At 44.7% G+C, this 10,320-nt stretch overlaps 1 long non-coding RNA gene across 1 annotated transcript; it reads right to left on the bottom strand.

Annotated features, from left to right (window-relative positions):
• Positions 1-318: 318 nt before the first annotated feature.
• Positions 319-4,932, bottom strand: LOC142070993 (uncharacterized). Its single transcript, XR_012666949.1, has 2 exons — positions 4,474-4,932; positions 319-2,393 (listed from the first exon to the last, which is right to left on the bottom strand). It is a non-coding gene; the product is annotated as an uncharacterized LOC142070993 (long non-coding RNA).
• Positions 4,933-10,320: the final 5,388 nt, after the last annotated feature.

The raw sequence follows: 10,320 nt of genomic DNA, 5'->3' as shown, positions 1-10,320 counted from the left end.
CTCATGGTTCATATCTAGCCCTTGTCCTTGGATAGAGCAATGTGTGCATTGCTTCTAGGAAACAGTCAGGGTGTGCCCCGCCTGCTTCCAGGTGGACTAGCTAAACATTAACCCTTCATCTCCCCGTTTTTTATTTATTAATATTTGGCCATCTCATGGTAGCCGTCAATTTGTTTTGTCATGCTATTTAACTCCCAGACAGACAAGGACATAACCTGGGGAGCTTTCCAGGGCAAAATTTTTCAAAATCTTAACAAGGAAAGAATACATTGTACACAGCAGCAGCAAAAAATAAGCCCAATAATTACAAACACAAAATAACCAAAAGCTCAACATCTGCAATATAATCATCTAAAAGGGGTACACTTCTTTTAGGAAATAGCAGGCACAAAAGGCACACAATCATCACAGAATTAGCAGTGATTTGGGCGAGAATCGCCACAAACAAAGTCTCAGGAGTCTCTGGCTGTTGATCTGCTGCCAGTCTTCGTTGAGCCGCGGCGACCAATGCTTTTACTGCTCCCCATGTCACGGGCTGGCTTGGGACGCTACGCCTCCTCCGTTTCCGTCCCGTCGTTGTCGACTCGGGGGGCAACGCGGTCTCCTCCAAGGTCAGCTGAAACTCCAGTATGGGATTCAACAGTCCCTGGTGCCATGCCATGTTGTTTAAGTGCCGGTCGCACACACCGAGCTGGAACCCACAACGGTCCTGCAGGGAGAGACACAGCAGCATATCCCCGACCCCAAGTGATTAGAGGTACTGGGCCCAGCCACTGTGGATCGGGCAGCTGACAGTAATAGACACGTGGTCTTTCCAGTACCTCAGATTTGTGAAAATGCCGATCCGCAGGGGTCTGCTGATCTGCATTCAGTGTTAAATTATTTAAAGGAAACAAGAGGATATGCATTTGTTGTTAAATGTCTCCTAAGGTTCGGAGACGCAGCTCCCCTTGTTTTAATTGTTTATCTAGCAAGGTTTTGAGTGTGCGATTGGCACATTCAACAATGGCTTGGCCCATGAAATTATAAGGGATTCCGTGTGTAAGACGGACGTCCCAGCGGGCACAAAAGGTGGAGAGGGCTGCAGAGCAGTAGGCTGGGGCATATCTGTTTTAATTTGGCAGGGGCGACCCATAACAAAAAGGCAGGCCAGCAAATGGTGAATAACTTTGTTAGTGGCTTCCCCACGTTGTGGGGAAGCCCCAAAAAAACTTAAATAAATATCAACGGAAACATGTAAAAACAAATAGGGGCGGAATTGTGGCACATGAGTAACATCAAATCAGCTGTGGCAGATGGCTGCGGTACCTCGGGGGTTAACGGCATAAGAAAAAGTAGAAGCAGCAGCAGCACAGTGGGGGCAGGAACGAACAATGGAACGTGCATGATCAGCAGGAATGTGAAACTGCCGGGCCAAAACAGAGGCAGACTGATGAAAAAAGGCATGGCTTTCAATGGGGTCAGAAAAAAGGGAATTTACCTGACCACGCAACGCGCGACCGGTGCGTGCATTGCCCTCAGTGAGTGGCCCAGGCAGAGGGGTATGACTGCAAATATGAGCAACAAAATAAGGGAAATGACAAGTGGCAAAAAGGTGCTGCAAAAACAAAAACAGGCGAAGGAGGTCTGCATCAACCTGAGGGGTAATGAGGGCAAGGGGTAAATGATCAATTACCTAATAAACATAATAGGTATCCACAATTAAATTAAAGGGACAATCAGCAAAAGGTTGAAAGGCCAAAATAACAATAGCTAATTCTAAGGGCAAAGGGGGATGGTAAAAAAAACAATCTTTTAAATCTAACACACAAAGTTGATCGGTTTGAGGAATTAAATTTGGATTTGGCAAGCCAAATTGCAAGGGGCCCATAGGTTGGATGCGTGTATTTATTTCCCTTAAATCATGTAACAGTCGCCAAGCACCCGATTTTTTCTTAATAACAAACACCGGGGTGTTCCAGGGACTAGTGGAGCTCTCCAGTCGTTGTGCTTGCAAATGCTGCTGCACAAGCGAATGAAGTGCTTTTAGCTTTTTTAGAGGGAGGGGCCACTGATCAATCCATACGGGCTCTAAGGATTGCCATACCAAGGGTAAGGCGGAGGGCACGGTGGGTGAGGGAGGGTTTTGGGCCATCAGATGTTAATATCGAGGGTGGTGTCTAACTTTGTAAGTAAATCACGGCCCCAAATATTGAGGTGGACAGGGAGCACAAAAGGGCGGATAGTAGCAAGGGTACGGCCTCCCGGTTTAGAGACCGTGACCCAAGACAAACTCTGGCGCCCGGGTTTACTACCCCCGATCCCCCACAATTCTTTAGAAGGAACCGTAGGCCAATTAACCGGCCACTCCAGATCACGAATCACCGTAACGTCAGCTCCAGTGTCCACCAGCCCTGTAAAAGGAACATCATCTAAGAGAAGTGTTAACTGAGGTTTCGAGGGGCGGACTGACATTGTCAGAGCAACAAGTGGAGAAGACGTGTTGTGAGATGGCGACTGAGCCAGAGTTGATCCAAAGCCGCCTCCGCCCTGGGCTCGATCCTCTTCAGCTGGCACCTAATAGGGGACTAAAATCAATTGCGCAATTGACCGTCCACGCGGGAGCGACTGTGGAAGATGAGTCCACACCTGAACCTTAATAATGCCAGTGTAATCAGCATCAATGACCCCTGGAATGACAAAAAAGCCCTGTTTCCCAGCATGTGAGCGAGGGAGAACAAGACCTACAAAGCCGGCAGGGAGAGGTCCCGTCACCTGTGTAGGTATAGCACAGACCTCCCCTGGCAGCCGAAAGTCAGTGTCCTCCTGCATGATCAAATCAAGCCCTGCACTTCCAGCAGTCGCCGCCCTCATAGAGTCTACGGATTCCAAGGCAGAGGAGCGATTGCCTGAGTAGGAAACACCCCCGTTTGGCCCTGGGTTCGGGGGGGACCCATCGCGCGGTTTCCCGACCCGCTACGACACTGATTAGCCCAGTGATAACCTTTCCCACACTTGGGGCACTTCTTTGAGGGTCGGGCTGGTGCCTTAGATGAGCGACACTCCCGCTGAAAATGACCCTCCTTACCACAGCGGTAACAACGCTTCCCCTCCTTCCCAGTTTTTCTCAGGGCGGCAGCCAGAACTCCAGCCTTGTGGGCTTGTGTGCCAATGTTCTGGCACGCCCGCAGCATGTCTGAGAGCTCTAAAATACCAGAGGCTTGTGCTGCCTGGAGAGCACGGCGGCAATCCTCGTTTGCATTTTCAACTGCCAATTTTAACAGGAGCTCGTGAGCTGCCTCAGTGTTATCCACCTGCCGGAGGATAGCCTCATGCAATCTGTTGGTAAAATCCAAAAAGGACTCTGAGGCACCCTGACGGATACTGACAAAGCTTTTGGTAGGCTTGCCTGAATCCGGGACCTTCTTGAAAGCATGCTGGGCGCAGGTGGAAATAATGGGGAAGACAGCCTGAGGGAGTTGAGACTGCATCTGAATAGTAGCAAACGGGCCCTCCCCTGCCAAATGCTCATAAATGATACCGCGCTCTCTATGTACCTGAGCTTGGCGTTCTGCCATCTGCCGATACTCACTAAGCCAAATAACATACTGACTAGGTGACAACATCATGCGCAGCAGCGTTTTCCAGTCCTCAGGGATTAGGGAGTACCCAGTACCTATCCCTTCAACGAGACCACGCACAAAGGTGCTAGTCAGGCCAAACTCACGAATTGCTTTCCTCACCTCTCTAACCACAGAGTATGACAAAGTGGTCCAGGTGCCCACGGGGTTGCCCTGGTCATCATTCTGCCAGGTCACCGGGCAAACGGAGACCAGATCAGCCAGCTCCTCCGCTGTAAGATCTGATCGAGCTTTCGCTGCGTGAACCATTTGTTGCACCAGCGAAAGCTTCTGAGCAGATGCAGATGACCCTCCGGGGGGCCCCACGGGGGGAGGGTGATCACACACCGGCTCCGGTGGGGAAGGCCAGGGAGGCGGTGGTAATAGAGGCACTGGGGGCGAAGCAGGGGGAGGGATAGCTGCAGGAGCGAACGGGGGCGGCGGGATCGGCAGCCCCTCTGTTGGTGCTGGAGAGGGCCTTTCCGAGGCGACACGCTGTGTCGCATCGCCAGGAGGGGGGATGGCTGCAGGAGCAGACGGGGGCGGTGAGATCACCAGCCTCGCGAGGGAGGGCCTGTCGGAGGCGACACGCTGTACCACATCGCGGCAGAGGTGCCAGGCATGTAAAGCCTGCACGGGCGCCCGAGGCTCTTTGTGCAATGTCTGGCCCAATCGCTCCCAGTCTGCTAGCTTAAGGCTTCCGGCTTCAGGATACCACGGGCACTTGGCACACACCTTCTGTAGCAGAAGAGTAAGTGCTCGAGCCGGGCAGTCATGCTGAGCCTTACGCAGCAAATACTGCAGCTCATTGCGGTGTTGCACTTGCAAAGCAGAGAGGGAGCTTCCCATACTTACCACAATAAAAAATACTCACCGGGATCCGCGAAGCGGATGAGTGACGCGTCTGAAACCCTTGCCGGGCGAGGTGAGTGCTGAGGGCCCCACGTTTGGGCGCCAGTTGTGGCGGTTCAGTGATGAGACAGAACACAGCTTTTTGCAAGCAAGCAGGCTGGTCAGCTGAGATGGGCCGTTCTCTGCCCCCCCCGCCTTCCACCTTCTCCTTCTATTATATTTCTCCCCCTAAGCATTACACACTGCTACACAAAGGAATGTGTGACGTTAATTCATATACTTAGTTACCATCCCCTATCTACTACAATCCTGGTTCTCAGGCCTTGAGCCCAGGCTAAGAAAGCCTCCCACCGTTGCTGTCCAAACAATCAAGTTCTCATGGTTCATATCTAGCCCTTGTCCTTGGATAGAGCAATGTGTGCATTGCTTCTAGGAAACAGTCAGGGTGTGCCCCGCCTTCTTCTAGGTGGACTAGCTAAACATTAACCCTTCACATTCACTTTGTTTTAACACCATTATTTCTTTACTGTCAAATCTTCCAGGTTCAAAGTTGTTCTTTATAAGACATCTCCTTACCAAATGTAGCTGAACATAAATACAGAGAATAATGTTGGCTGAATAATGCCAGTGATCTTGGGTGTAGGAATGTGATGGTTTGTTTATCACACAAAATGATAAACTACAGCATAGTGCTCCTGAGCATAGTTATTCTTCTAAATTGTTGTTGCTTCCTATTAGCATAAGCTTTAGTGAAAATTAGCTCTTTGCTGTAAGAGAACATACTTTTACCAATCCAGGTCACACTGACTTAAGTATATCACCTGTGTGTATATATAATATATAGTTATGCTGTGAACCAAGAAGGTTTCCTGAGGATCAGGTAATTCAGATATGTAAATTCTAGTGCTTTTTAAATAAAATACCACTTCTCATGCATTTTAAATTGTAATGTATTTTGCAAAATACATATTTTATTGTGTGTTATTAACAGCCTTATTTAAGCTTCTACAGCAGTAACATACTTGGCACTGGAAAAGTGTATGGTTTGAGTCTTCAGTCTGAACATATTACCACAACTAGTAAAATATTGGCACAAACATGAAAACAGATGTATGTTATCGTATCTATTTCACATCACTATTTATAAATGGACATCTATAACTCTGTTTGGAGAACTCTGTTCTCAGTTACATCACTCTTCTTCACTATTAATACAGTATTTTAACCAAGAAAAGATCTCTCCACTGGTAATTAAGATTTATTTCAATTGGTTGTCTATTTGTGTCATTTTTTAATATCATTTTACAAGTTGTGAACTTAGATATGTTGTAGCAGTCTCCAGAGTAGAGCCATAATGAGTTATATATCAAACAAGGTGACCTGACAGTTTATAAGACACCTACTATTGCACTGTGTGTGGATTGCTCTGCAGTGTGAATGTGTAAGACCTATTAACATTAATCTTTTCAGTAAGATTATTAACACAAACTGACATCCCAGCCTTTGGATGTCGGTAGCAATAAGAACTACAGACTAAGTTGTCCCCTTGCACACACAGGAATTCCCATTGAAGTCAGGTCTTATGGGACTGGTCTGAGAAAAGAATGCAAGATTTGGCCCAAAGTAAACCATTTCAGATGTATATCTTCATCCTAAATCTGCTATGGGAGATTGGATTTTTTTAAATGGGTCCAATGAAGTTTGGGATTCCATATATTTTATCTTGGCAGCTTTCCATACATGTCTTCCCTGAAATTGCTGTCCATTAACTTCTCTCCACTACATTCTAAATATTGAATGTTGAAATCTAAATTCTGAATATTGTCCCCAAAGAACAAACCAACCAAACAAAAAACCTCTCTCCCATTGTGAGACTTGACACTATAAACCAGGCTGTTTAAAATCCAAGTTTTAGTATAGAGTAAAGTATAATGCCTAAGGTTAAGGACCACAGTGATAATGCTGACATCTTCAGACATAGCAGAAAGTTGTAGCATAATAACTAAACAATCAGCTATTTTTGGCTAAGAATGAGAGAATAAGCTTTTCAGTAAATAAGGAAACAAATGGATTAAACAGCTTCATTTCCTGCCCTAAACTTCTACTTTGGGGGTTTCTGTAACCTCAGTTTGCAAATATTTTGCAGAATTCAACATTTGCATTTAAGTTCCTCATAAAAAAGAACAAGGATAGGGACTCACAAGTGTAATTATTACAGTGGCAGTATAGTGCACACAAAACAACTATTGCATCTTGTATATTTTTTCTTGTAGCTGGCACTGACAGGGATTTTTTCAAAAAATCTAGATTTTGCATGCAGTTAAATGCCAGATAATCGTTAAACACATTGTTTCCTCCTTGATTGCCAAATAGCTCATTTCCTTCTAAACAGTTCCTTATGTTGCACACGCACAAGGATACATGGGAGAGAGGTCAGGCTGGAAGCAAGAATGAGCTTTCCTAACAATTGACTTAGTAGACCTAAAAAGAATAAGCTAATGCTTTTCACAGTGAGCCCAGTTGTGCCCACCGTAACTGAGTTAGCATGAGTTAGGGTGGAGGAACCATCCCAGAGTTTGGAGAGGAGAGAGAGTTGATTAACCATGTTAAGGGTAAGTCCTGTAGAAATGTCCTTCTTTCACTATGTCTCACCCCAACCAAATGTGATACTGTGCACCACAACTCCAGATGTGTTATGAACTAAGGATACAATCTACAGGTACTTGTTTCTCAGAGTGAACGTAAGGACTCTTGGGGAGCAGGGATAGCTCAGTGGTTTGAGCATTGGCCTGCTAAATGGAGGGTTGTGACTTCAATCCTTGAGGGGGCCATTTAGGGATCTGGGGCAAAAATTGGGGATTGGTCTTGCTTTGAGCAGGGGGTTGGACTAGATGACCTCCTGAGGTCCTTTCCGATTCTGTGACTAGATACCAATTATGCTGTAGCTGAAATGCCAAGGAAATCATGTGTGGAATGCAACGCTGGAAAAATACATTAAGAAAACAACTCACATTGCAGAAAATAACAAAATGGAATAAGATTTGAAATGTAACTGTAGATTCTAAGCAATTGGACAATGAGGTGGTGAGCATTTTTACACAGTCTATTAAGCTGCAGGAGGTGTGCAGTAAAAATGATCCATCTTGCTCAGCTAATTAAATACCTTCAACCCAACTAGTCCTATCAGTCTAGATTGAAGTGTGACCAACAAATATTGAAGGAAGTATTCAACTTCAGAAAAATTGAGGGTTGTGATAGGATATCCCCTCTGGGCAATTCACTGGAACCCTTTGTATCAGTTGCAGTATTCACAACACTGCGTGCAGCCAGCTGCCCACAGCATAGCCCCGTTTCATGGAATGTGTATAGCAGATGTTTGAATGATATTAACGAATGGAGGTCTAAAAGCTTTCTCCTGTTTAACAAGCTCTATTAAAAAGTTATTGAAATCATGATCAATAGCAATACATTTTAAATTCCTCTTAATCCTGCCTTTCATACTCTATATACAGTATATTTGTAGACCTACTTTTCATGCAAAATGAAGCCTACTGATATACTCTCTTGAATGAAATAATCTATTTCCTCATAATCCCTTTAGACAATTACTGCACTCTTAATTTTTAGCCATGTCACATCTCTGTTCAGAAAATTAAATACAGCTACATATTATGACTTCAGAAATGTGAAAAACATAGGTTTGGGTAGAGAGATGAAAGACAACCTTTGAAAATTGTCCATTTACATACATATCAAGTTGAATCTCCAATTAATTTGTAGGTCACACATGAGTTTGCCACTCCTTCTTTATCTTTCTCATGTAGGAGAAATACATGCTATAGTATTCAGAATGCTTCCTGTGTAACAGATAGGTTTATGGGTGCTTTAACAGATCTTGGAAATTCCTGAAAATAAGCCCAAAGCTCTTGAAGAGTGCTGGAACTAGTTCATCTGCAACTGGACCATAATACAGTCTGACTAATGCAAAAAAAAAAAAAAAGGGCAAAAAATCCCCAACACAAGCTGGAGTGGTGTGCCAATATTCCAAAACGAAGCAAGCTGTATGAAACGTCTATTGTATTTTTCTGAGTGGTGGTGTCAAAGAGAGATCTCTTTTCAAACAAATGAGACTATGGAAACGAAGGGGATTCAGGTTTTTTCCATGAAAGCAAAATGTTTACAATCAAATAGTGAAATGTAGAGCCCATAATAATTTCAAAGTGTCTCCATTTTACCACAGGAAGCTCCCTCAAGAAATCCTTGATGAATGACTGAATGCTTACTGGAAAATATCTGATTCACCAAAGGCTGATATCACCTATGAATCATCTTGTGTGGCAGGCCAATTATTGGAAAAGGCAATCAGTGTGGTCAGAAAGATTGCTGGAGAAGGCAACCTTGGGAAAGCCCGTAGGAAAACAAATGGATCAGTGACCTATCAATGATCCTTCAGTATGTTCTCCTCCTCAGTCTGTCTCTTTCCTCTTTCATACTATTATTGGTTCATTGCCAGTGGATATGTGTTTGGCCCATACATCATGTTACTCAGGTCAGTGTGGCTAGCTGGGAATTGCCCCAGCGCAGGGTCAATCCACATGTAGTATTGAGTTCTGGCCTCACCCTCCTTACAGACCTGCTGGTGTATGGAAAGGTGGCAGGGGAGGACATTAGTTGGGTTTTATGACTTTGGCAATACTCAGTTGCTGATTGGTTTCTTGGTGCCAAAAGCAGCTGGGACACAATTTGGAGCAGCCTCGAGTCTTTTCTAATCTATACTGGGTGCTAAATCAGCCTTCCTCCAGTACCAGAATTGCAGTGCTACAACAGTGATGCATCCGATGAAGTGAGCTGTAGCTCACGAAAGCTTATGCTCAAATAAATTTGTTAGTCTCTAAGGTGCCACAAGCACTCCTTTTCTTTTTGCGAATACGGACTAACATGGCTGCTACTCTGAAACAATGATATAGGATACCTCTGCCCATGTCTTGGGCCATATGACAAGAAAAGCTTGGCTGGAACTGAGAATTGGGTCCAAGATTAGAGGTATAGTTAGGTGTTGAGTGATACAGGGCTATTTGGAGGAAGGATGAGAATCTTGTATGTGATATCTGGTGCAGTGGGGACCCAATGGAGCATTAGCAGGGGATTTTGTGTATGGTTTAAAAAACGACTTTAACAGCATATTGGACTGACTGCAGGGGGCGAGGTAGTTATACTGAACAGTGAAGAGGTTTCAGTAGCTGAGGTGGAAAATAATATTGGCGTGTACAAGCAACTTATCAGTTGGAATGGAAAGGATGGGGTGGATTTTTGAGAGGAAGTGTGACAGGATTTGGCCCGAGCCTGCATTTGGGGAAAAGAGTGAAGGCAGGGTAGAAATGTTAACTACAGTCATGGAGAATGGTTGTAGTGGAAAGGGTTTAAGAAGAAAAATATGAGTTTGGTTTGGCCATGTTGAGTCTGAGATGATGATGAGCCATATAAGTTGAGGCACTGGGGGGGCAGGGGAGAGCATGAGATATATGAGATTAAAATGTAAGTGTAGAACATGTTTAGAGAAGAGTATTTGAAATGTCCTACTAGGTCTTGTGCATCTCTAACTCTAGGAGTTGGATTGGGTGGTGATGTAAATTAGATATATTTTCTCAAGATGTCTGAAAGGATTTATTTTAACTCTACTTGCAAGGTACTGCATTATTCTGTATTATATGCTTGCCTTCTGCATTTGCTAGCACATTTTAAAAAGGAACCAGGCTACTGCCAAATCTTGTGTTTTCTTCCTTTACAATTGTCATAAATATAAAGGGAAGGGTAAACCCCTTTAAAATCCCTCCTGGCCAGAGGAAAAATCCTCTCACCTGTAAAGGAT

The sequence above is a fragment of the Caretta caretta genome, chromosome 2 (assembly GCF_965140235.1).
Source record: "Caretta caretta isolate rCarCar2 chromosome 2, rCarCar1.hap1, whole genome shotgun sequence".
In the NCBI taxonomy this organism is placed as follows: Eukaryota; Metazoa; Chordata; order Testudines; family Cheloniidae; genus Caretta; species Caretta caretta.
The sequence above is the reverse complement of the archived record's forward strand: the minus strand, read 5'-3'. Positions and strand labels throughout refer to the sequence as shown.